Source organism: Geotrypetes seraphini, chromosome 2 (assembly GCF_902459505.1).
Source record: "Geotrypetes seraphini chromosome 2, aGeoSer1.1, whole genome shotgun sequence".
In the NCBI taxonomy this organism is placed as follows: domain Eukaryota; kingdom Metazoa; phylum Chordata; class Amphibia; order Gymnophiona; family Dermophiidae; genus Geotrypetes; species Geotrypetes seraphini.
This window is the reverse complement of record NC_047085.1, coordinates 60,687,923-60,712,796: the sequence shown is the minus strand read 5'-3', so window position 1 is coordinate 60,712,796 and position 24,874 is coordinate 60,687,923. Positions and strand designations below refer to the sequence as shown.

The 24,874-nt window shown below is 42.7% G+C and overlaps 1 protein-coding gene across 4 annotated transcripts in view; it reads left to right on the top strand.

The window, feature by feature from the left end:
• ZFPM2 (zinc finger protein, FOG family member 2) overlaps nt 1–24,874 on the top strand; it is an 869,848-nt gene that overhangs the window by 203,662 nt on the left and 641,312 nt on the right. The window lies entirely within an intron of this gene.

Here is a 24,874-nt window from a genome sequence, read left to right as displayed (position 1 = left end):
ATATAAATAGAATAGTTAGGGAAAAAAACACAAGGTAGGGGATGTAAAATTTCATAATCAAAATCAACCCAATTAATAAATCCAAGAGGGAAAACTATCACTCAAAAGCATCTTTAAAAAGAAATGTTTTTAAATTAGTCTTAAATTTATCGAGGTTGTGTTCTTCTCTCAAATAGATAGGAAGAGAGTTCCAGACTTGAGGAGCCCTAACGGAAAAAATAAATTGTCGTCTAGTATTGATGATCTTGAGAGAAGGAATTGTCAATAGATGTTGTTCGCTTGACCGTAATATTCTATTTGAGGAGTAAGAAATTAATAATTTGAAAATAAATGCAGGAGTTTTATAGAGTAAGGATTTGAAAGTAAGTAAGCATAATTTATAGGTTATTCTATGAGATACCGGAAGCCAATGGGCATTCTTAAGAAGTGGTGTAGAGGGATAGAGAGTAATGAGAGGGAGACAGGGGTGCCACTTCTTAAAAGCTATTTTTTTTCACTTATTGGCAGGCATCTTTAAAAAGAAATCTTTTGAGATTTGTCTTTAGTAGATTTTTTTATTCTACAAAATGTTAATTGGTTATAGTTCAATAAACATTTAGGGGTATGTCTACTAAAGTGCTCTAATAAATGAGCTTAGCCCAGGGGTAGGTAATTCTGGTCCTCGAGAGCTGGAGCCAGGTCAGGTTTCCAGGATATTCACAATGAATATGTATGAGATGGATTTGCATGCACTGCTTCCTTGAGATGCAAATCTATCTCATGCATATTTATTGTTGATATCCTGAAAACCTGACCTGGCTCCGGCTCTCGAGGACCAGAATTGCCTACCCCTGGCTTAGCCCATGCTAAGATGGGACTTTCCCATGTGCTAAGCCCATTTCTAGAATGTTCCAGGGAACATGGCATTTACAAGTATTTCTTTTTCGGACTGTGTGCTAATGTTCATGTTACTTGGTATACCCCAGTGGTGTAGTAAGGGGGTGCGAGTGGGGGCAGTCCGCCCAGGGTGCGGTCTTCCTCAGGGCACCGGCACCCATCCTCCTCTCCACCCCCTACCCACTCCTCCCCCTGCCGCATGCTCGCCCCTTCTCTGTACCTTTTTTACTTCGGCGCGACTCAGGTGACAACTTTGATTGTTTCTTTTAAAGAGATAAGGAACAGAGATCTGATATTTAAATATTTTTCACATAGTGAAGAATTCTACTGTGGTGGTAATTTTCTTTCCAGATGTTGCCAGAGTAACTCAGATTTAATGATGACAAGTTTTGCAGTTAGGGATTAGATTCCACTTGAAGTTCCCATGTAAATGTTTGGTTTGACAAGACAATGTAGAATATGAGGTGTTTTTTTAAATATAAACCTTCACAGCTGAATTGCTTTATGGCATCTAAATCCCTTCGTCCCATTGCCTATGTTGCTCGTGAAAATATGGAAAGAACAAACCAGGGGAAAACAAAACCACAAACACAAATACAAAGAAACCGAAATGGGATTGTCCAGATCAGAATGATGTGCACTAAAGAAGTGTCATTGAATCGTTGAATGTACTATTGTGACATTGGAGGAATAAAGATCTTCACATTACCAGATGAGTTGGAGGACACTTCTTTAGTGCACATCATTCTGATCTGGACAATTCCATTTTGGTTTCTTTGTGCTCGTGAAAATATGGCAGAATTGTGATACGGTATTTAAAAGAAACTACATAAAATTGGAGACGTTACTGAACCTACTTTGAGCTGTTAATGGTCCCAACACCCATGTTAAGTCACTAGCAATTGTTAAAACTACTAATTTGTACTATGCATGTAAACTGCTACCTCTTATTATTTATTTATTTATTTTATTGACGTGGAGCCCTGAAACTTACAAGTTATTCCACACTTTTCTTGACACTTTTGGTTTCAATGATATGAAATGAAAAATGTGGAATAACTTGTAGGTTTCAGGGCTCCACATCATTCCCTTCTTGGTTGGGTTGAGAACTTTTCAGCGGCCCTTCGTGCATGTCATCTGCAGCAGGGCGCATAAGAATGAAATTGGTCCCATATAGATAACATGAGTTAATCATTGGTAAAGGACAGCCATAGTTAGAGAAACATAGTAACATACATAGTACAGGATGGCACATAAAGACCCGAATGGTCCATCCAGTCTGCCCAGTCTGATTCAATTTAAATTTTTTTATTTTTTTCTTCTTTGCTATTTCTGGGCAAGAATCTAAAGCTCTGCCCGGTACTGTTCTTAGGTTCCAACTACTGAAGCTCACTCCAGCCCATCTACACCCTCCCAGCCATTGAAACCCTCCCCAGCCCATCGTCAAGCAAAGGCCATATACAGACAAAGACTGCGCAAGTCTGCCTAGTATTGGCCTTAGTTCTTCAATATTTACTATTATTTACTGATTCTAGATCCTCTGTGTTCATCCCACACTTCTTTGAACTCCCTCACCGTTTTCCTCTCTACCACCTCTCTCGGGAGCGCATTCCAGGCATCCACCACCCTCTCCGTAAAGTAGAATTTCCTAACATTGCTCTTGAATCTACCACCCCTCAACTTCTAAAATTAAAAGGGGATAGATTCCGTACAAATGTAAGGAAGTTCTTCTTCACCCAGAGAGTGGTAGAAAACTGGAACGCTCTTCTGGAGGCTGTTATAGGGGAAAACACCCTCCAGGGATTCAAGACAAAGTTAGACAAGTTCCTGCTGAACCAGAACATAAGCAGGTAAGACTAATCTCAGTTAGGGCACTGGTCTTTGACCTAAGAGCCACCGTGTGAGCGGACTGCTGGGCATGATAGACCACTGGTCTGACCCAGCAGCGGCAATTCTTATGTTCTCAAATTATGTCCTCTGGTTTTTACCATTTCCTGTAAAAGATTTTGTTCTACGTTTTACGTTAATACCCTTCAAGCATACCATATTATATTTGACTAGTCTTTAAGCCCGTTACATTAACAGGTGCTAGAGATTCCTCGGCTTCCTCCCCCTCCCTTTCCCCTTCCCGTCCCGTCAACCCCCTTGTTTCCCTTTGCACAGTCTCCCTGCTTCATCCACTCTTTCTCCTGCGCGGGCCACCGGAGCAGAGAGGACTGGGCAGAGGGGGCTGCCAGCCGGGGCCGGCGGAGAGGAGCAGCCTCCGTCCCGCCTTTGCCTCCCTGGATTTGCTAGAGCGGCCTGCAAGGTTCGCTACAGTGGCTGGTGAACCTCAGCAGGCCACTTTAAAGAGGACTGGCAGTGGGAGGGAGGGGTTGCTGGCACACGCGCTAGCGCAGGCGCCGTGAGCACTGGCACAGAAGCACTGCTCACGCCACCAGGACTCACGGATTTTTGACAGCACATGCGCGCTTAGCCTTTTATTATTATGGATGATGAGCTTATGTAGATACCTTTAAGCTAATTGATTTTCCCATGTGAGTTAATGTGTGTGTGTGGGGGGGGGTTTCCAATGATATGTTCTGGCACAGTTTGCAACTTGATATATTGCAGGGACTTAGGTCAACTTCTAGTATGACAATAACTATAGTTGTACAATAAAAGCTTAGAATAGCTTAGGGGCCCTTTTACTAAGCTGCGGTACTTACTTACAAACATCATTCCCATCAGTGGCATAGTAAGGGTAGGAGGCCGCCGGGGTGGTGGCTACCGCCCTCCTCTCTGCGACTCTGCTCCTTCTGCACACACCTGCTCCTTCCTGCCCCCACTCCACGCTTGCGCTCTCTCTCTCTCCCCCCGCCCCTCCCCGGTACCTCTCAATCTTCACCGGCATGAGTGGCATCGCCAGCATGCTCCTCGCTCCAGCGTTGGATTTTCCTCTGACATCACTTCCTGGCCCTGTGACCCGGAAATGATTAGATGGGAACCAGGCTGGTGCGAGCAAACAGGCAGGAGAAGTTGCTCGTGCTAGTGAAGATCTACAGATGTATGGGGCTGGGGAGGGATGACACGAACGTGGTTTGGCGCACTGGGTGGCCCGCACCCCTTACTACACCACTGATTCCCCTGCGCTAAGGCCATTTTTAACACGTGAGTAAAATTTTCCCATTAGTGTTTGAGCATTTACCTAATCCTGAAAATAGAAAAACTAGTTGGAAGTGACAAGGTTGGGGAATGTTGGATGAGTTTCAAGAAGGTAGGAGAGAAAGTGTTAAAATCTGTAGTTTGTGTATTGACCCCAACTAGATTGTGGTTTGATCCATGCTCATCAGTGCTTGTGAAGTCAATCATTGAGGAAGGTAGTGCTGCCTTATCTAAAATTGTAAAGAAATCCCTTCAATTAGGAGTTATTCGGAAAGCTGTAAAATTGCAACAGTAAAACCAATTTTAAAGAAACATAATCTAGATATAGATAACTTGAATAATTAAAAGCCAATCTCAGTACTCCCAATGGTATCAAAAATTATTTTGTTGTGGTTCTGAATGAGCTGGAAAGATTCGTAGAGGAAACAAATTGGCTAGACCAGTGGTTCTCAAACGTTTTCTGTTCACAGCTCAATTAATGTTTCAAAATTTTTCCACGGCTCCCCAGGTCAAACGATAGTTCTGTAATCTAATACAGAGTTTCTCAACTTCTTCAAGCCAAGTATCCCCTAACAAATATCAACCGATTCTCCCCACCCAAGCTCCTCCCAGACTCACCCACATTCTGCCCCTGACCCCACCCCCTAATAATAGTACTATTGTAATGCAATTTCTTCCAACCATTTTTCATATACACACAATATAATCTTATTAATACATAATGGTAACCACAAAGTTAAAAAAAAAATCCACAAAGCACACTGTACATAGAGAAATGTTAACTATCATTTATATTTGGGTTTTTCTTTTCAAAGAGATCAAGGCTGATGACTTTAAAATATGCAATGTCACCTCAGTAACAACTATAGAAAAACAGAAAAATAAAGTGCAAAATACAGACAGCAGATATAAATTCTCAAAACTGACACATTTCTATCACTAAATTGAAAATAAAATCATTTCCTACCTTTGTTGTCTAGTGATTTCATGAGTCTCTGGTTGCTCTTCCTTCTGACTACATCCAGTATTTAATTCTTTCTGCCTCCTGCATGCTTCCTCTCCTCTGGACCTCATTCCCTTCCCCAACCAACATCTCTCTCTGTCCCTCCATGAGTCCAACTTTTCTTCTTCCCTCGTCCACCCCCAATGGCAAAATGTCTCCCTTTCTCTCTGTCCTTCTCTCATTTCCTCCCTTGCTGCATAGGGAGTGGGGAAATAGAGAGTGAGAGAGATCCAACATTTCTCCCTCTCTCATCCCCCGAATCCTGTGCAGCATTTTTTACCGTTGCCCATCAGCCCCATGGCCATTTCTCCTTCTATCACCCCTCTCCAGCACAATGCCACATCTCTCCCTCCATCACTATTATCTGACATTCCTATCCTTGAATCCCCTTCAATCTGTCCCTCTGTTACCTCTCTACCACTATATCCAACATTTCTTCCTCTCACCTCTTTCTACCTCTTTCTACCTCTTTGGCAGAATTCTGTGCATCTGTCCATCACTTCAGTCTGCTCCTGTATCCAACATCTCCTTCCTTCTCCCCTTCCATCTCCTGTATATCTCTCTCTACCTCTCGTCTACCCCCATATCCAACACCTCTCTTTCTCCCTTGTACCTTGTATCAAATATCTCTATCACCCTCCATGTACCATCTCTCCTTTCCTCTCCTCCATTATTTGCAATTTCATCTTCTCCCCTCACCATGCATATCTCCCTCTACATAAGAACATAAGCAGTGCCTCTGCTGGGTCAGACCAGAGGTCCATCGTGCCCAGCAGTCTGCTCACACATCGGCCCATCAGGTCCAGGACCTGTATAGTAATCCTCTATCTATACCCTTCTATCCCCTTTTCCTTCAGGAAATTATCAAATCCCTTCTTGAACCCCAATACTGTACTCTATCCTATCACACCCGTTGGAAGCGCATTCCAGGTATCCACCACCCTTTGAGTGAAGAAGAACTTCCTAGCATTGGTTCTGAATCTGTCCCCTTTTAATTTTTCCGAATGCCCTCTCGTTCTTGTAGTTTTTGAAAATTTGAAGAATCTGTCACTCTCCACTTTCTCTGTGCCCTTCATGATTTTGTAAGTCTCTATTATGTCTCCTCTAAGTCTCCGCTTTTCCAGGGAAAAGAGCCCCAGTTTCTCTAATCTTTCAGCATATGAAAGGTTTTCCATACCTTTTATCAATCGTGTCGCTCTTTTCTGGACCCTCTCGAGTATCGCCATATCCTTTTTAAGGTACGGCGACCAATATTGGACGCAGTACTCCAGATGCGGGTGCACTATCGCCCGATACAACGGCAGGATAACTTCTTTCGTTCTGGTTGTAATACCTTTCTTGATAATACCTAGCATCCTGTTTGCCTTCTTAGAGGCCGCACTGCGCACTGTGCCGACAGCTTCATTGTCTTGTCCACCAGTACCCCCAAGTCCTTTTCTAGGCTACTTTCACCCATTACCAGCCCTCCCATCATATAGCTGTACATCAGGTTTCTGTTTCCTACATGCAAGACTTTACATTTCTCTACATTAAACTTCATCTGCCATCTTTTCATCTACTCTCCTAGTTTGTTCAGGTCCCTTTGTAAATCTTCACAGTCTTCTTTAATCCTAACTCCACTAAATAGTTTGGTGTCGTCTGCAAATTTTATTACCTCGCACTTTGTTCCTGTTTCTGGATCATTTATAAATACATTGAACAGCAGCGGTCTGAGTACTGACCCCTGCGGACCACCACTCGTGATCCTCCTCCAGTCAGAGTAGTGGCCCTTCACTCCCATCCTTTGCCTCCTACCTGCCAACCAATTTTTGATTCATCTATGTACGTCTCCTTCCACCCCATGGTTCTTCAGTTTCCGTAGTAGGCGTTCATGGGGTACCTTGTCAAAGGCTTTTTGGAAATCTAAGTATACGATGTCAATGGGGTCCTCTTTGTCCATCCATTTGTTAATTCCTTTGAAGAAGTGCAATAAGTTCGTTTGCACGATCTTCCATGTTGGCTTGTTTTTATCAGTTTATTCCTTTCTAGATGCTCATCGATGCTGTCTTTTATCAGCGCTTCCGCCATCTTCCCCGGAACCGAAGTCAAACTTACCAGTCTGTAGTTCCCCAGGTCACCTCTCAATCCTTTTTTAAAGATAGACGTAACATTAGCTATCTTCCAATCCTCCGGGATCATGCCTGTTTTCAGGGATAGATTACAAACCTGCTGTAGTAGTTCCGCTATTTCCTCCTTTAGTTTTTTCAATACCCTAGGGTGGATTCCGTCCGGACCTGGAGATTTGTCAGTTTTTAATCTATCTATCTGCGCCCCTATTTTTATTCTCACCCTCCCCTCTCCTTCCCCTGTGTCACCAGATTTTCTTCTTCTTACCTCTTCCCTCCCCCTGTGACATTAGAAAGCCTTTCTCTCCTTCCCTGTACTCAAAGGTGATTAATTTTGCGGACAATAAAAATTATTCAGAGTAGTGAAGGCACAAGGGGATTGCGAAGACCTGCAACGTGACAATCGGGCTCAAGGAATGGGCATCAACATGGCAGATGATGTTCCTTTTTTTTATTTTTAAATCTCTTTATTAGAGCAACAAGAATACACAGCTCTGCAAATATAACAATAATACACAACAAACAGAGTAAGCAACAGCAGAAAAACACCATCATGTGAGCCAGTAAAAAAAATAAATAAATAAATAAAAAAACCACCAGAGCAAACAGCAGAAGGCAGAACATAGATAAGGCACAAAACAGGATGCTACGATATGTGGATAAGTGTAAAGTGATGCATGTAGGTAACAAAAATCTCATGCACGAATACAGGATGTTCAGGGAGATTCTTAGAGAGACATCCCAGGAAAGAGACTTAGGAGTTCTGATCAACAAGTCAATGAAGCCGTCCACGTAATGTGCGGCTGCGGCGAAAAGCGTGAACAGAATGCTAGGAATGATAAAGGGGATCATGAACAGATCGGAGAAGGTTATCATGCCGCTGTACTTGGACATGGTGCGCCCTCACCTGAAGTACTGCATCCAGCACTGGTCGCCGTACATGGAGAAGAACACGGTACTACTCGAAAGGGTCCAGAGAAGAGCGACTAAGATGGTTGAGGGACTGGAGGAGTTGCCGTACAGTGAAAGACTAAAGAAACTGGGCCTTTTCTCCCTTGTACAGAGGAGATTGAGAGTGGACATGATCGAAACATTCAAGGTACTGAAGGGCTCTAAGGGCACTTCTGATCTCCTTTGATTAGTATAGACACTTGATACAGTGCAAGAAACTGTACATGGCCACTGAATAAAGAAGTCTCAATAAACAACCTCCCTCCTTTTTTTATTCCCGTTGTAGGATTAACGTACTAGGCACTTTAAATTCTTGCATTTAGTAGAATAGGACAGGTTGTTCATCCTCTCCAAGGTAGGGAGAACGAGAGGGCACTCTAAAATTGAAAGGGGATAGATTCCGTACGAACATAAGGAAGTTCTTCACCCAGAGAGTGGTAGAAAACTGGAACGTTCTTCCGGAGTCTGTCGTAGGGGAAAACACCCTTCAGAGATTCAAGTCAAAGTTAGACAAGTTCCTGCTGAACCAGAATGTACGCAGGTAGGGCTAGTCTCAGTTAGGGTGCTGGTGTTTGACCAGAGGGCCGCCGTGCGAGCGGACTGCTGCGCACAATGGACCACTGGTCTGACCCAGCACGACAATTCTTATGTTCTTATGTTCTTATATCTTGGGGTCAATTTTCTTTGGTTTTATCTTGTTTACAGCCTGACAGTTTGACACAGCAGCAGCCAATAACAAATGGTGCATTGTTTGAAAAGTCTCCAAACTATTGAATGATATTCAGTATTTGAAAATTCTAGAAGCTGAACATTGCTCATATATTATATTCATCACCTGTCTGTCCCCCTAGATTTGTTAAATTTATATATCCTTTTACTGATGGTTTGCTCATTTTGTGCTTTGCTGGGCTGTCTGATGGTGTGCTTGCTGTATTTTCTGTTCAAAAAGTTAGGTTTTAATGCCCTTTTAAATCAGCAGGATTCATTTGCTTTTATGAAGTGGCTCTAAGGGCACTTCTGATTTCCTTTGATTAGTATAGACACTTGATACAGTGCAAGAAACTGTACATGGCCACTGAATAAAGAAGTCTCAATAGACAACCTCCCTCCTTTTTTTATTCCCTTTGTAGGATTAACGTACTAGGCACTTTAAATTCTTGCATATCACAATGACATTTCCAGGGCATCTTTGGATTTGACAGATCAAAAGGAAGGAACAAAAAAGAAAAACCAATATGACTTTGTTACTTACCTTGCTGGAGGAGCTGTTTGTGTAAATCGCCTATAAGCTTATTGACCTGAATCTTTGACTTCTTGTTTCCTCCGGATTGGGCTGCATCGTAGACACTGATAGATCACTGATAGAGCTTATTGAACGGTCTTTGGATTTTGCTTTGCACAAGACCCCGTTCCCTCTAGACTGGACATTATCTTTTGCAACAGTTTAGATTTCCTGGGGGGTCGCCTTCCTCTAAGGTTTGTTATTATTATTAATATTTTTTTTTTAACTTATGCTTTTCATGTAACCTTTCTAATAAAATATAGGGTTTCTTGGGGATGGGGGCAGTTGCAAAAAAAAAAAGAGAGAACATTTTCTCAGTAAATAAATATGTCATCTTTAAATATAAAAAGTGTACTTTTTATAAAATTGAGAAATTTCCAGCGTTGTAAAAATAGATAAACACAAACCTTCTAATTGTAGAACTTCAGTTTTTTCCCTTGTAATGCACAACATATATAATTTTATTATACTACTAATACACCTGGATCCAAGAAATTGACTTAAGCCCCTTTCTTAAAGGAGCCATTAACAATGCAGTTAATGCAGTGAGAGATTTCACGTCTACTACAATGGTGCTAAAGCTAATGGAGAGTTAAAGCTACAGCCTCAGCACTCTGGGGTTGTGGGTTCAAACCCACGCTGTTCCTTGTGCCCCTGGGCAAGTTACTTAATCCCCCCATTGCCCCAGGTACATTAGATAGATTGTGAGCCTGCTGGGACAGACAGGGAAAAATACTTGAGTACCTGAATAAATTCATGTAAACCATTCTGAGCTCTCCTGGAAGAACAGTATAGAAAATTGAATAAATAAATAAATAAATATATATCTTATATATAAAGCTATTGGGATTGATTTCAGAAGGAGTAGCCCCTACTCAGACAGCTATAGCTGAGCAGTCAGTCTGCCATGACACTATCGAGTTAGTGTTGAGTTGATTCGGGGGTGGATCTGGGGCACAGCTGGGAGTTATCTAGGTACCACTGTTATTCTGTGGCAGTATCTAGATAGATACCCAGGAAAAAAGACTGTTCTAAGTTAACCATCTAGGTCCTTAGAAATGTAGAAAAATAAAGGCAGACAGACTGTAGCCTATCCAGTCTGCCCATCCATGCCATTTACTCTCACTTTCATTCACTTACGGATCCTATGTATTTGCCCTGAGCTTTCTTGATTTCAGATACAGTTTTCATCGCCTCCTTCACAAATTCATCACCCTTTCCATGAAGATTACTTCTGAGTCTGTCTCTTTCACCTTCATCCTATGCTCATTCATTCCACAGTGCTTCAAAATTTTGTAGGTTCCAAATGTGTTTATGAGCAGCTATTCGGTCAACAATCCTGTTAAGACTAGGACTAAGATTATCCTAAATATTCTGTCCAGTATTCAGCCTGTGGTTGTCAGTGGTTTTTTATACCATCATCAGTTAAAATATTCAAAGTTTACTATGTGATGGTCAGTTCAAGACAAAGGAGCTATGAGGTACATAATCAAAATTAAAATATGTCTAAAAACCCGCCTAAATCAGCACTTGGACAATCAAAAAGAGAGGTCATTCAAGTGCCGATAATCAAAATGGGTTTTAGATGTATTTAAAAACTGCTTAGGCCTTTTCGGTGCTGCTGTACCCCCAGAGTGAAAAGGGGTTAGGGCAGGAGGTAGGCGGGATGTGGGCCGACCTAGACTTAGTTGTCCTGCAGCGATAATCGAAAGTTTGAGACTTCCTAGACGGAATTTATATGGTGTGACTTAGGCGATTTAAAAATAGGTATAAGTACCCAGAAGGTATCAAAAGTGACCAGATAACCACTGCAGGGACAAAGTAAAGTAAAGACCCACACACACTCCCCCAGTGATCACTGACCCCCCCTCATAGAAACATAGAAACATAGAAAGATGACGGCAGAAAAGGGCTACAGCCCACCAACTCTGCCCACTCTACTGACCCACCCCATTAAGTCTGAGTGCTAATGACCCAGCTCCTTAACTCGACCCTCGCAGGGATCCCACTGGATGTCCCATTTATTCTTAAAGTCGAGCACGCTGGTGGCTCTGATCACCTGCTCCGGAAGTTTGTTCCACTGATCCACCACCCTTTCTGTGAAGAAATACTTCCTGGTGTCACCACTAAATTTCCCTCCTCTGAGTTTGAGCGGGTGCCCCCTTGTGACCGAGGGTCCCTTGGGAAAGAATATGTCATTTTCCACCTCGACACGACCTGTGACGTACTTAAATGTCTCTATCATGTCACCCCTTTCCCTGCGCTCTTCTAGAGTATAGAGCTGCAATTTGCCCAGTCTTTCTTCGTATGAGAGACCCTTGAGTCCAGAGACCATCCTAGTGGCCATCCGCTGGACTGACTCAGCTCGAAGCACATCTTTACATCTTTACCTCCCGCCATAAAAATCAGACTAAAAAAGTACATACCTGCCTCCAGAACATCAGTACCTGGCATAGGAAAGCCTAGTAGAACTGCACAGAGACGGCTTATGTAGTCTAGGGGGTGGGCTAGTGAACTATAGAGAGGAGGACCCATGCCTATAAGCCACTCTAACCACTGTATTCATGGTGAAACATGTGCATGCCCCAAACCCCTACTTTACTGCCATATAGATGCCACCTGCATCCATAAAGGCTATTGGGGTGGCAGATAAGTGGGTATAGTACGTTTTGGGGGACCCACCATGACCTATAAAAGAGTTGTAATGAGATGTTTATGTGGCACCCTTTTTGTAAAGTTCATAGCAGTGCCCTGTAAGGTGCCTCATTATTCTGCTTCCGTGTCTGGGTGTCCAGTCCATCACTTTGCTGGTCCCTCCCATGTCCAAAAGGACTTGTTTTAGGCGTTTTTGAAATGGATGATTTTTTGGATGAGAATAGGGTATAACGATAGACGATTTAGCAGTCCGGACGATCAAACGGCTAGACATATAAGTAGATGATTCTCAAAAAAAAAATATTTTGAATGTATTTTTCGAGAATGAACTTTGGACATTTCTGACTTGGGGTGACTAGTGGACTTAGACTTTTTTTTTATTATTATTATGCTGCTCCACATGTGGAAGTTTGAATAAGAAAGACAAATCACTTCCTCTCACTTGAGCAATACAGTGGCCTCTGAGATGAGTTGGGAAAGAAAAAAGGAGGAGGAGTAGGACACCAGAGTCCAAACTTGATGAAAGGAAATCTAAGGTCACCCAGGAGTAAGAGAGGCCCAGACTGAAGAATAAATTCAGCAATAATAAGCTAAGATTTTTATAAAGTGCAGTAAAGTCAATGGAAGCATGACAAATGACAAGGTATCCTTCAAAATGGGTTAATAATCGGAATAGAGAAAAAAAATGCAAATCGAGACTATCCTTGTGGGCAGATTTTTAGGGATGAAAAAGGCAACACTGCCCTCACACTTAGCAATACACATGCAGTGGAAAGCAGTGTAATATGAAAGGATATGCCTGTGTTATATAGAAGGAGTTGCCATCTTTAAGCTAAACTTTGGTAGATGCTAACAAAATAAGGCAATAGAAACCAAAAATATTGGCTATCATAGAGCCCTTAGAGTATAAAGAGCAGACACTATAAAACACCTGCCTACAGAGGAGAGCAAGATGCAGGGACTGAATAGGGGTCAGATGTGTGCATGCTGCATAGAAGAATCATGAAAAGTGTGGAAGGATGGTGTGTGTCCAAAACGTACCAGGCCTGACAGAATTTCCAGAAAATAAAAAAGGGAAGGGGATGGAACTTGTACACTGCCTTTTTGTGGTTACACATTCAAAGTGGTTTACATATATGCAGGTACTTATTTTGTACCTGGGTCAATGGAGGATTAAGTGACTTGCTCAGGGTCATAAGGAGCAGTACTGGGATTGATCCCACAACTTCAGGGTACTGAGGTAGCAGCTCTACCACTGGGCCATGCCTCACTTCCCCGCAGTGAAGCACATTTTTCTTCCCCGTTCATTCATCATCCCTGCAGTCTAAATTTTCTTCCCAGCATCTTCCCGCTCAAAGCAGAAAGATGATTTTATGCAATTTTATGGGTCTATGGCATTGCAAATAAACCTTTTAAGCCTATAGTGGTTTTTCCCCCCCCCCTAACTTTTATTTTGATTGAAAGAACATCAATAAAAGTACAACATGCTGTGTTCTACATTGAACACAGACAAGCAAACATCAGTTCAAAACCAGTGATATTTTAGTCCTAATTATTCATGTGAAAAACATAACAAGAACAGTCCTCAGAATATCACACACAAATAACTTACTGCTTTTTTCCCAGTGTAAAAGCAAACCAATAACAAATGGTTTAGTGCTTTTCTCAGTGTGAAACTGTGAAGCCAAACCAAACAGCACAAACAGACAATGTTCATTTCTATGCACCAAAAAATGGAAAATAAGAAAATACCACTTTGTGACCTTGGGAAAGTCACTTAATCCCTCATTGCCTCTGGTACATTAGACAGAGTGTGAGCTCACCAGTACAGATAGGGAAAAAACTTGAGTACCTGAATATAAACCACGTGGAGGGGCATAATCGAACGAAACGTCTGAGTCCGTTTTGGGCCTAAGTCGCTAGTCGCTCAAAGTCTGCAGTGTCTAAAGTCTATTCTTGAAAAATACGTCCAAAATATTTTGTTTTTCGAGAGTCGTCTAACTGTACGTCCAGCTGTTTGATCACCCAGACCGCTAAGTCGTCTATCTTTATATCCCATTCTTGTCCAAAAATTTGTCCAAGTCAAAAACGCCTAGAAAAGGACCTTTTGGACATGAGAGGGGCCAGCAAAGTGATGGACTGGACACCCAGACATGGCAACAGAGTAGTGAAGCACCTTACAGGGCACTGCTGCAAACTTTTCACCATAACTGCCTTATAGGTCATGGTGAGCCCCTCAAAATCTACTAGAGCCACCTGTCTACCATCTCAATAGTCCTCACAGCTGCAGGTGGCACCTATATGGCAGCACAGTAGGGTTTGGGGGGTGCACATGTTCCATCATAAATGCAGTGGTTAGAGTGGCTTATGGACCTGGGTCCTCCTCTCTATGGCTCACTAGCCCACCCCCCACACTACTTAAGCCACCTCTGTGCTGCTCTACTAGGTTTTGCTATGCCAGGTGCTGATGTTCTGGAGTCAGGTATATACGTTTTATTCCAATTTTTATGCTGCTGTGTGTGTGTGTGTGTGGGTGGGGTCAGTGATCACTGAGGCAGTGTGTGGTGGTCTGTACTTTGTGTCTGCAGTACTTATCTGGTCACTTTGGATACCTTTTTGGCACTTAGACCTGGTTTTACATGGCCTAAGTCACAACGTGCAAGTTCCGTCCAGGCAGCCTCATTAAGCTTTCGGTTATACTTGCAGTACGACTAAGTTTAGATCAGCCCACGTCCCGCCCAAATCCCGCCCTTACCACTCCTCCTAAAACGTCCCTTTTAGCTCTGGTCATACAGCAGCACTGAAAAGGCCTAAGTTGTTTGTAGATACGTCTAAAACCCGGTTTGATTATCGGCACTTGGACGATTTGTTTTACTGATCATCCAAGTGCCAATTTAGGCCGGTTTTTAGATGTATTTCCATTTTGATTATGAGCCCCTTAGGCTATAAGTGGTTTATAAATGCTAAAATAAATAAACAAATCATATTGGACTAATACATTTTTCAATTAGCTTTCAGAGGCCAAAACCTCCTTCTTCAGATCAGTACAGTACACTGTTTTGATATCCTGTCCTGACTTGAGGAAGGGGGTTTTGATCGCTGAAAGTTAGTTAAAAATGTATTGAAATTAGTCCAATTGAATATTACATTATTTCCATTTTTTTTTTTATAAACTCATTGTTCCTGCTGGGATCAGGCCTTCCTCTCTATTGGTCCTGCCTACTTCCTGTTTCCATGAAGGCAGGATCCAGCAGAGGGGCAGGTCCAATGCGAGCAGGAGCAGCAAGTAGTGAAGACTGATGCTGGTGCAAGGGGTTAGAGGCAACTGAGGCGGACCGCTCCCTCACCATCCCTTGGTACACCACTGCAGGACAGTTTTGTTCTGGTGCACTGTTGACTGCCCTGGAACAGGAATAGATGTCAGAGAGGGCAAAGGACTAGCACAGTCAACTGCACCAGAGTTTTATTCAGAATGGCTGCCAAGACGTCATGTGGCAGCCTGACAACACTTTTGCGAATCTCACAAGGTTGCCCCATGAAGTCTCGGCAGCCATTTTAAATATAACTGGCGCACTGTTGAAATCCACTCTAGAAACCAGTCCTTGGTCCCTTGACTACCCACATCTTGAGTCTCAGGGTGTTCGTTATCTTTTCTTTTCCCTTCTCTTTAGCCAACAAAGAATCCTCACACATTGAGATAAGTTGAATGCATGTGAGCTTCCCGTACCTAATATGTGGCAATTGAGACTTGAATAGATGAGGAAAAGTGCCTTTCCTTAGTTGGCCCTTGTGAATGGACCCTACTGCCTTTGGTGATAAAGGAACAATGGGACACAGCCTCCTTAAAAAAAAATAGTTGATGTGCCATCTGTTTTGATTAGCATATGCAAATAGCACAATCATGTCTCCCCTCTGTTGAGAAAGCTTCATTGGCTTCCAGTTCATTTAGGATACAGTTTAAGTGTGTATCTGTTATCTTCAGGTTTCTTTATGGAATATTTGACCCTTCAGTTCCTTTATGTTGGAATACTACTAGATCTTGCTATTCGAGGATTACACAGATATACAAATTATCATTTCCCTCTTCTAGAGGACTTAAATCTGTTGAGAATCTTAACAAATCTATGGCGTTTAAACTGGTAGAAATTTGGAACAAACTTCCTGACTGTCAGATTAATAGGTCAGCTACAACAATTTCGAAAAGATCTAAAAACTTGGCTGGTCACACAATATCTTAAAAGCTTACCTACTGAAGTGCCGCATTAATAGCATATTTCATTCTTCCATTCAATTTTATATCTCAATTTTAACTATCAGTGTTTTTCTGGAATTGATGCATTAATAGCATTTTCATTCTTTAGGTTTATACTTTATGATATACTCTGATCTTAATCATTTGTGAACCGAGTTGAGCTCTTTTGGGAGATGACCCAGTATATAAACTGAAGATTAGATACCACAAAGCAAGTCAAAATGCACCACCATAAGTCACACAAAGCACAAAGGGCTCAATGAACTGGGACTAGTCTTTTATGGACCCAACATGAGCTGTATTTTTGCACACACCTGCATCAGGGGGTCATCCATACTCCTAAAGTGTTACATAAAGAGAAGCACAAAACTATATGCTATCAAACTGATCTGCAATTATTACACCAGTGCGCAAACTGATGAACTGTCCTGCCTAGATTTGGATTGTCTGTTTTTATTTTGTAATATGATTATGTATGTGATTTTGTAATCCACCTTGAACAAGGGCAGACTATAAGTGATAAACTGTAAATTATATTCCACTGGGACTCCACAGGATCTCAGAATGAGGTCCAAAGAGGAATTCTCCATTGATCACCCCTTTAAAAAATTTCCCTGTAGATACCATGGGTTTGGTGGTTCCCTTTATTGCTCCTGATGTAACCAACTGTAATTTTACTTCTAGGTCACCTGGGGCTTTCTTTCAGCACAGTGCCTCAATAGAGTAGATAACAGCTCTCTCTTTGAACCACCTCTCAGTTCAGATTTGGGTATCTGATAAAGAATGACATGGGAACAGTGGCGTAATAAGGGGGGAGGGTGCTGTCTTGATGGGGCACCTCTCAGCTCCCCCCCCCTCCCATGCCACACTCATGCCCTTCCTCCACCTCTCCCGGTACCTCTTTAAATCTTCACCAGCACAGCCAACTTTTCTGGCCTACTGCTCACGCCGGCCTGGCTCCCCTCTGAAATCATTTCCGAGTCGTGGGGCCAGGAAGTGATGTCAGAGGGAAAGTCAACACCAGCACGAGCAGCAGGCCAGAGAGGTGCTGGGGAAGATTTAAATACAGGACACAAGTGTGGCGTGGGAGGTACGGAAGGAGCGGGGGGTGGAAAGGAGAGGGGGGCACCACCTCCCCGGGCACTTCCTACCCTCACTACGCCACTGCGTGGGCACAAATTTTCTCTGTCCCCATGGGATCTCTCTATCCCTGTTCCAGCCCTGCGAGCTCTGACCCTGTCCCTACCACATTCCTGCAAGCTCTGTCCTCATCTGCACACTTTAAAATCATAAGTGCTTGAGGTTTGTGTGGTTAAAGCAAACCTTGAATAAAAGTCATTCTCATAAGAATAGCCTTACTGGGTCAGACCAATGGTCAGCTTCCTTGATTCTCAACTTCCTTGTTTTTTCACAGCAAGAGCAATAGTGTAACATTTTGATACTTCCTTTTGGAGCAGGGCACTGCCACAGATGATTAAAACTGAGTCCAACTAATGGATAGGCACATGGGGAGTGATTCTATAAGGGGCTGTCTAGCTATAGACTGCAGGAACATACATACAGTAAATGTTAGTGCTCTAGAGACCATTGGTTCCCAACCTTGTCCAGGAGGACCACCAGGCCAGTCGGAATTTCAGGATAGCCCTAATGAATATACATAAAAGAGATCTGCATATAATGGAGGTGCCAGGCATACAAATCTGCTCCATGCATATTCATTAGGGCTATCCAGAAAACCCGACTGGTCTGGTGGTCCTCCTGGACAGTATTGGGAACCACTGCTCAAGACATTACATGCATGACTGGCCATTAACATACCTAAATGGTTGCTTATAGAACAAGTATACACCATGTTTTGGTGGCTGTCATTTGCTGATGGGCATGCACATTGATGGAGTTTGGGTGAAGCAAACAAATACATGCATAAATTATAGTACTCTTTTATTATAGTACTCTCTAATTTATGCATGTAGTAGTTAACATTTTGGTACAACCATTTATACTACCTATATGGTAGTATACACTAGACTAAATGATTGTGCTATAAATGTAAAAACATTTTCTGCCAATTGCACAAGTAGTCTATTATGAAATGCAGGTGCCTACTTTTTTTTTTTAAATAGACATAAAATAAGCACCTGCTCACCCACTTATTCTAGGCATCCATTTACAGCAATCCCTTTTGAGTATGCACAAGAGGTTCCATTCTTTCTAGAGTGCAGAAAGAACCTAATCTCATTTTGCAAAGCGAAGTATACCCTCACATCTCTAAGGAACGGGCATAAATCTATCTGCCTTGTCAAAGCAGTTGGCTATAGTCAGGCACAAAATGTTCATAATTAGGAAGCCTCAGCAACTTAAAAAAGCTTTATAGATACTGCCTAGATTGACAGAGAAGCACGTAAAATCGCTACACCCTTCGCATGCAAATTATGACCCTAACCCGGAATTTATCCAAAAACAGAGAAATTATTGATGTTTTTCAGACCATAAACCTTGCAATGAAATTGCTAGACAGTGACCCTTCTCCCCCAGCTGACAATCTCTCCCTCTTGCCAGGCCCCCCACCCCCCTGGTGAGTCTACCTAAATACCTGGTGGTCCATTGGGGGCTGAATTGCGGCCCTCTCACTCCTGCACCTTTGACTGCATTCACAGTACCGTTAAGCTGGCTAACCGCCAGTATTCAAGAGAGTTATCTCCCACTGAATATCCCATCAGGTGAATTGGCCTGTGACATAGTTGGTCACCGCCAATATTCAGTGATTCACCGGCTAAGGCATGTGGCCAGATAGACTTGTATAAAAAAATCAGGGCCAGCAAATGAATATCAGCTTGGCCAGTTAAGTCTTTAGCGGTTGAACTGAACTCATAAATTCAGTGCCAGTGGCTGGATACAGTCCGGGCATTAAGTATCTGGGTTCGCTGACAACTGTTGGAGGGAGCCATGCTGCCTCCCTTAGTCTAAATATCAGGGCCATAGTGTTCTTGCTACTAAAAAGATGGACACAAACCTCCTTGTCACAGTGCATGAATGTTTAGGTGTCATTTCATACCATTCATGTGCTGCCCACTAATGCCCATGTCTCTGTTTAGCCCCATTCACATTTTAGACACTTCATTTTCTAAAATGGATGTTCACACTGCATGTAACCAGTACATGGATATCCATTTTGACAGAGAAGAAGCTCTAAAATCAACAGATACTATTCTGAAATACAAGTGTCACCAGAAGATCTCTATTCCAAATTGGATGTCCTTTCTAAAAAGCCATTCTACACTGTATATTGATAGCCTGTAATTAGATAAGGCTTTTGCAAGATGGCTAGCATTTGAATTAACAAAGACTGTAGGAAAAGTTCATAGTCCGCTATTGAGTTAGACATGGGGGGGAGCCACTGCTTGCCCTGGGGTTTGTAGCACAAAATGTTGCTAGAATTTGGTTTTTTGCCAGGTACTTGTGACCTGGATTGGCCACTGTGGAAACAGGATACTGGGCTAGATGGTCCATTGGTCTGACCCAGTATGGCTAGTCCTATGACATCAATATACTGTCATATATATATGCATGTGAAGAGGTATTTATAAAATTACCCACTTAAGGCATAATTTTATAAAAATTTTTCAGTGTCTAAAGTATGGTTAAATACAGAAAATGGCTCATGAGTCTGCATATGCCAACTTGATGATGAATCACCATTCCCTCTGAACCAGGGGTCTCAAAGTCCCTCCTTGAGGGTCGCAATCCAGTCGGGTTTTCAGGATTTCCCCAATGAATATTCATGAGATCTATGTGCCTGCACTGCTTTCAATGCATATTCATTGGGGGGAAATCCTGAGAACCCGACTGGATTGCGGCCCTCGAGGATGGGACTTTGAGATCCCTGCTCTAAACTGAGCAGGAGGCAGTGGCGTAGCAAGGGTGAGAAGCGCCCTCATCTCTGGCCCCGCGTCTTCCCCGATCCCGCTGCTGCACCCCCCTTTCCCATCTCTTCCCCCATACCTCTAGTTGAGGTTGTTGCTCGCAGCAGTCAACAACATGCTCCTCGCGACCCCGCAGCTCTCCCTCTGACATCACTTCCTGTGCACGGCACCTGGAAGAGACATCAGCGGGAGAGCAGATGGGTTCACGAACAGCACATTGTTGACCACGGGGAACAATAACTTCCACTAGAGGTATGAGGGAATGGCAGGGGGGCATGCACGTGGAGGGGAGGAATGGGAAGAGGCAGGGGGGTAGAGAGGAGGGGGGGTGTTGGTGCTTCCTCCAAAATGGCGCCCAGAGTGGACTGCTCCCCTCAGCTTCCCCCCATTACTATGCCACAGGCAGGAGGCCTCTAACTGCATTGCTGAGTAGGAGATGGTGCTTTAATATTGTATTTTCAGTTTATTAGGCAGTTTAGGGCAGAGTACGGTACTGGGGTTCAAGAAAGGATTGGACAATTTCCTGCTGGAAAAGGGGATAGAGGGGTATAAATAGAGGATTACTGCACAGGTCCTGGACCTGTTGGGCTGCCGCGTGAGCGGACTGCTGGGCACGATGGACCTCAGGTCTGACCCAGCAGAGGCATTGCTTATGTTCTTATGTTCCCTGGAGTTCTGCAGAACTTGCCTGTCCTTCACTATTGAAAATGTGCTAGTGAAACAGTGCCTACTGCTGGCAAGACTATAGGTGGAGGACCTTCGCTCAGCTTAGAGGGAATAGTGAAATTATGCTTACTTATATATTTTTGCTATGTGTAAGCATTCTCCAAAAGTAATTGGGTTGGAACAGAGATTGAGATATGTTTTGTATATGTGTTTTGTAATATACCGATATACACACATAGAACACATGCATATATTTGCATTTTTTTTGGAAGACATATATTTGTGCAGGAATATTTGTATGCTACCAGGAATAGTTATGGGTGTCTATTAGAGAATGACACGGTGGCGGTTACCTGCGGCTAGTCGCGTTTAGCCACGGGTAACCCGCCGAAATGGGGAAGGAAAAATAGTGGCCTCTGCGGGGACGGGGACAAGGCCATTCACCTCCCCATGGAGCGGTGAATGGACTTGACTCCGCAGTGAGGCAACCAAAGATCGCGCGGTCCCCATCTGGCCATCTCCCTCCCTCCCTCCACCTCACCTTTGATGAAGAGCACCGGTTGAATTTCTGCCGGTCCACGTGGAAAAAAAAAAGCCTCTCCTTTTCCCCTGCTCTCAGTTCATCGCTAAAGCCGACAGGAAGTCTTTCCGACGTCAATTCTGACGTCGGAGAGGACGTTCTGGGCCAGCCAATCACTGCTGGCTGGCCCAGAATGTCCTCTCCGACTTCAGAATTGAGTCGGAAAGAAGACTTCTGGCGCCGAGCCTCCCTGGGAGTAGGAGCCGGCGGGGGGGGGAGGGCAGGGCTTGCACCGGCTATTTTTGGGACATCGGAAACTCGAGAACTTCCACCTTTAAGCCTCAGAGCGGGTTATTTTTGTGCGGCTGGGGGTTGCTCGCTTGAGATTCGGCCTCGCTTCAGGTGGCCTCATTGGCTGCCCCTGCGGATGCCTCCGGGCGTCAGCCTCTCCCACTACGTTCGTGAGAGCTGTGCGAAGATCGTGAGAAAGTTCAGTCATTCTACTACTTAAGTTCAGAGAAGCTAGTTTATTTAGTGTAGCCATTGGAATGTGGCATAAAATAGATGGGACAGCGACCGGATGCATTGTCAAATGCCTAGTCATTGTGAGCTAGAACATTTTCTTTAGAGAGTGTATGTATATGTATACATACACAAAAAAAAAGCATGCTGAAGATGGCCAACTTTGGTGTAATGCAATCAAGTCAGGCAGTAGTTGATAGTCAGCTTAGATACTGACTTATTTAAACTTTTATATAGAAATTAAAAAAAAAATTATATATATATATACACACTTTAATTATGGTTGTTAGCTGGATTTTTTTTTTTTAACAATCTCTGCTTTCCAGAGAACACAAAGATATTTGGGGATGAAAAATCCCTGAATAAATGTGGAATCATTTCACAAAAATGCATCTGTTTTAAGAAGATTTTACAATTTATAGTAGGAGGAAATATGCAACAAAGAAACTATTTTACCAGTGGAAAAAAGATTAAATTAGTCAATCCAGATTGGTGAATCTGATTTTTTATAATACGGAGCATCTGCCCTTATTTGTAAGGCCAATATGCTCAGAGCAAAACTTTGAACTCTGCCTGAATTGTACAGTAGCAGATATTTCATGGTATAACCATTTACCAAGTTGAAAATGTCTTATGATAAAACATATGTCAATGAAGCAACATTTTTCCTATCTAATATGACCTTATCTTTCATAAGTGCATTTTATGGAAGTAAGAATGCAAAGCACCTGAAAATCACATATGATATTCTGTGATAAGCAGTTGTGAACAAGCAAGTAGATCTGTCACTATGGAGCTGCTCATTGTTAAAATACCTTGCTGATTTTGCTGATTGCACAGTACATGATAGGGTGACTTAACTGCTTCTGTAACAAATACCTTCAGTCAAGAAACTGTAGTAATTATACTGTGTCAGAAATTTCTCTAAGAAGCTTTTATGTTAGTGATAGGAATAGCCTAACTTTGAAAAGGCTTGCTTTCTGTGAAAGCTTTCGAACAGGAGTACTACAGGAATGCTTATAATGATAGGAATCATATAGAAAGTTCCAGATCTTATTATGGAAATAAAGAGACAGTTCTTTTAATAGCTATACTTGAAAAACATCACAAGTCTTTTGCCCCTGTATCGTTCTATGGTGTGACCTCATCTGGAGTATTGTGTTCAATTTTGGTCTCCTTATCTCAAGAAAGATATAGTAGCGCTAGAAAAGGGTCAAAGAAGAGCGACCAAGATGATACAGAGGATGGAACTCTTCTCGTATGAGGAAAGGCTAAAACGGTTAGGGCTCTTCAGCTTGGAAAAGAGACGGCTGAGGGGAGATATGATTGAAGTCTACAAAATCCTGAGTGGAGTAGAACGGGTGCAAGTGGATCGATTTTTCACTCTGTCAAAAATTACAAAGACTAAGGGCCACTTGATGAAGTTACAGGGAAATACTTTTAAAACCAATAGGAGAAAATTTTTTTTTCACTCAGAATAGTTAAGCTCTGGAATGCGTTACCAAAGGTTGTGGTAAGAGCAGATAGGTTAGCTGGTTTTAAGAAAGGTTTGGACAAGTTCCTCGAGGAAAATTCCATAGTCTGTTATTGAGAACGACATGAGGGAAGCCACTGTTTGCCCTGTATTGGTAGCATGGAATATTGCTACTCCTTGGGTTTTGGCCAGGTACTTGTGACTTGGATTGGCCACCATGAGAATGGGCTACTGGGCTTGATGGACCATTGGTCTGACCCAGTAAGGCTAGTCCTATGTTTTTATGAATTTGAAGTCTATGAAGTCAGTGTGCGCACAGGATTTAAGCCAGAGATGTTCAGTGTAATGGTCACATGAACGCAGGTAGTGGATGCGGGGGTGGGGGGTGGGAGGGGGTTCACCTGGGTAGAGGTTTGGCATGCCTAACAGGACATGAGATTGGAGGAGCAAAGGTATCTAGAGCAGAGGAGATAATGGTATTATAAGAGAGGACGGCTTTGTTACATATGCTTGTTCACATATGCTTTATGAAACCACTTACCATTTTAATAGTCACCTTCTTGTCCAACTCTATCCTCTTTTGTTCTTGTTTGCTGACTCCAAAATTGAAACAGTATTCCAAATGATAATTCACCACTTATCCAAAAGCACTAACACTTCCCTTTTCCTGCCTTTCCTTCTGACCCTCCCCCAGACCTGGTCTTCTTTCATGCATAGATTTACTTAACCCCCATATTGTAGTACTTCCTTGGGTTTCTGCAGTCTAATTTTCAAGTTTCACTTGATCCCTCTTTGTGTTATACATACTTTCTATGGTATCTACCCTATGGTAGTTTTGGTATCACCTTCAAAGAGGCAAATCGGAGGACTGGAGCAGGGAGGATGTTGTCCTTCTGCATAAGAACAGAAGTAACGAGGAGGTTGAGAATTATAGGCTGGTTAGTCTGACCTTGGTAGTGAATAAACTAATGGAACCACTTCTTAAATGGAGGACAGTGAAATTTCTATAATTAAATGGACTACAGGATCTGAGGCAGCATGGTTTTATGAGCGGCAGGTCTGCCAGACAAATCTGATTTTTCATTGCACAAAGCACAACTCTTCATTCGTATCAGGATTAGACACCATAGATGGTGTCCACGTTTACACCGACATTACACCAGCACTAGTTCCACCTCCACCTCTAAATGTGTCACATGGAGCACATTCACAATAAACATCCAAACCGCACCCTTTCTCACCACTCATCAAACCAATTCAGCATGTAATACTCACTTATTTCTCATTAGGACCCCTTAGGAAGATGTTTTAATCGAAACACAGACAGTGTTGGGTTCCAGTTTCTTTGGAAACAAGATGTTTTTTTCTTTTAAAACAACATTTGATTGACTTAATAAAGTGCCTGAATCAAGTACATTCATTCTGCTTTTTTTGTTTGTTTGTTTGTTTTCTCGCTGTTCGACATTCACTGCAGACTTGTTGGATTTGTTTTCATTTGTTG